This window comes from Panicum virgatum, chromosome 9N, assembly GCF_016808335.1.
Source record: "Panicum virgatum strain AP13 chromosome 9N, P.virgatum_v5, whole genome shotgun sequence".
Classification (NCBI taxonomy): domain Eukaryota; kingdom Viridiplantae; phylum Streptophyta; class Magnoliopsida; order Poales; family Poaceae; genus Panicum; species Panicum virgatum.
The window spans coordinates 49,376,800-49,379,957 of record NC_053153.1 but is presented as its reverse complement, the minus strand read 5'-3'; the positions used below and the strand labels follow the sequence as shown (position 1 = coordinate 49,379,957).

The 3,158-nt window shown below is 47.5% G+C and overlaps 1 non-coding gene across 1 annotated transcript; it reads right to left on the bottom strand.

Moving 5' to 3' along the window:
- Positions 1-2,745: 2,745 nt before the first annotated feature.
- LOC120693598 lies at positions 2,746-2,852 on the bottom strand. Its single transcript, XR_005683058.1, has one exon. It is a non-coding gene; the product is annotated as a small nucleolar RNA R71 (small nucleolar RNA).
- Between the last annotated feature and the right edge of the window lie 306 nt (positions 2,853-3,158).

Here is a 3,158-nt window from a genome sequence, read left to right as displayed (position 1 = left end):
GCGATGACTGGATCAACTGTCAGGAGTGATCTCCGAGGTGATACGAGGCGAGCTCGCGTCCTCCTCAAAAGTGACTCTGGATCGGAATGAAAGTTTTGGGGCAAGTTGAAACCAGTCATACACTACCCTGTTTTCATATCAACAAAGACAAGAAAACAAAGCCAAGTTAGCCTGTTTAGCAAGCGAATACCAATTTCAATTTTGTTCACAACTTTGTCTATATATTCCACTCTGTGCCTTCCCCGACAATGGCGCCAACAATGCTTGTTGGCGCCTACCAACATCACCTAGCGATGACGCCCACAGACGCCAATTTTGAGGAGGCAGTATTTCATGAATCACGAATAGATCCGCTAGCGAATGGAATACCGCTGTAGCATTTTACCCAGGAGTATACCGGGGTGTCATTTATATTTCCGCAGGGAAGGCGATGAGTGAGAGAGTATATAGATTAGTTGGTGAGCTCTATCTAGATTGGATATTCTCATGCATAAATAGGGGTAAGATAATAACATGGTAGGAGGTAGTGTGACACACACACAACTACTCTCTTGGATAAAAGAATAAAGATTGCTTTTGGCCGGGAGCAAGGTAAAAGTTAGAGCTCAAGTCAGCTGTGCTAGGCTAGCTATATCTACACTTTCTCATTAGTTAGCTTGTCAGAGATTAAACTACACAACAGGGAGATCGCTATCGAAGTAACGGGAGGAGCCCATATACCCCGGTGACTTTATGTACCTCCTACCCCCCATACCAAACGTGGAGGATTACTAAAAGGCTCGGACAGGGCTGTCACCACCTACCGGCTACCTCTACAAACCGTGGGTATAGTTGACATCCAGCAACTCTTAGCTAATCTAGACACCATGTCTACACTAGTAAGGGATACTCTAGCGTCCCGCGCGGAGCCCCCACCCTCCGGATGGACAGACATCACACTAGAGAAATCATACGAATACTGGGGCAGTTGATAGAGTTCTAAGAACAAAAGACTAACCATCTCCAGCACAGGGCGATCATCCAATGCAAGCATTGAATAATAACGCAATCATGACAAGAAGCATATACCCAATAACTTAGAATATACTTCAAGTAGATATCGGTAACCATAGTCTAATTCTATTACAAACGACCGAATATTACAAGAGAGAGCTACAGATGAACCCATACCAGACTCTCGTGTAACTTCGGCGAGTCGATGACTCCTAGACTTCTCCTAAACTCCACTAAGCCTAAAGACTATGCAAGGAATGCAAGAGAGGTGTGTGGTGAGTGTGTGTGTGTGTGTGTGTGTGTGTGTTCTATTCTCTACCCCCCCCCCTTGTATTTATAGGAGGGAGCCACCGGCCGCAGCTCCCCAAACCGACGTAGGGGGCCAACAGGGAGGCGCCACATGCCCTGGTTGAGGTGGTGGGGCCCACGGGCCTAGTCGGCCGACCAGGTAGGTCGGTCGGCCTGCCCGGGCCGCCAACCGCCCCCAACTTCTTCTGGCAGGCTGTGTTGGGCCTCCTTGTCTGATCCACGTTGGGGTTGGCCCGTCTTGACTCATTTGAATTGGGTTCTTGCATTACTTTTGGTCCAATTGAGCCTGAATCGGTGCTCTGATATTTTCTGTGATTTTCTGTCGGGCCAAAGTGTGCTTGTAACCTGCATATTAGCTCGAAAACACAACTTGCATATTCTAAAAGGTATAGTGTGGTTTAGGGACTTTATTGAATATAAGTGCGTGTAAGAAATGCAAACTCACATGATTTTCTGATCAAGTTGACGCCTGAAAATGGTCGTTAGTGAGCGTCAATATTATCCTTATTATATATCACTTACCCCTGTATAGTCAGTGGTCTTCATCTTGCTCATACGTGTCATGGTTATGTAACTAAGTAAATACACTTTACACAACCTAGCCATCCCTTGGGAAAGTATAAATAATGATACCCTGAATACTTCCGAGTGAAATGCTACAACGGTATATCCGTGCGCTTGCGGATCCTTCTATAAACGTTAAGACATACCACACGGCATCTTCGAGGCGCCGTTGCTAGGAACTAACCACTCCTAGTGATGATGCTAAGAAATGCCAACAAGCATTTCTGGCACCATTGCCGGGGATAGCACTAGGTGTAAAGTATATTTACTAAAGTACATAAACATGGCAATATAAGTAAAAGGTAGCTACTGCTTATATAGGCTGATGTGTTTATCTTTTTGTTTTCTCCTGATTGGATGAAAACAGGGTAGTGTATGTTTGGTTTCTCCTTGCCAACAAATTTTGTTGAAAATCCCGAGAAGCTCGTGAGAAGGGTCCGACCTCGCGTCGTTCCTCCTCCGATCTCGCAGTCGACAAGCAAACCAGCTTTCCAAGAACCATCAACTGAACTCATGGCTGAGAAGACTCTCCGCGACTTCTCCGTCCCCTCAGCTGCCAATGTAGCAACTGGACCCAACGTTGATGTTGGGGATGTGAACATTGAGCTGAAGTCCAGCCTCATAAACATGGTGCAGGCTAGCCCATTCTGTGGCAAGCCAAATGAGGACGCCAACGCCCATCTCTAGAACTTTCTGGAGCTTTGCAAGACCGTAACCATACAGGGTGTTACGGCTGACACCATCAGGCTCCGCCTGTTTCCTTTCTCCCTCCTGGGGAAGGCAAAACAATGGTTTTATCAGAACAAGGAAGCCGTCAGCACGTGGGACAAGTGTTCCACGGCGTTCCTCGCTAAGTTCTTCCCGTTGGGCAAAACCAATGCCCTGCGTGGAAGAATTTCAAGTTTCCAGTAGACAGGGATGGAATCCATCCCAGAAGCTTGGGAAAGGCTGCAAGAGTACATACTCGCCTGTCCTCATCATGGGATGGACGAGTGGCTCGTGCTACAAAGCTTCTACAACGGGCTAACGACAACATCCAGAGCCCACCTTGATGCTGCTGCTGGAGGAGCCTATCTCGATCTCACGATTGCTCAGGCTACGGCCTTAATCGAGAAGATGGTCTCTAATCAGGGCTGGAACGAAGAGCGTTCCCAGCCCGGAACCAAAGGCGGAATGCACACCGTCAAGGAGACGGATATGCTCGCCGCTAAGCTGGACCTCCTATTGAAGAAAATCGATGAAGGGAACTGGCCACAGATGCCTGTTCCCGTCCATGCCTTGAACTCGTACTT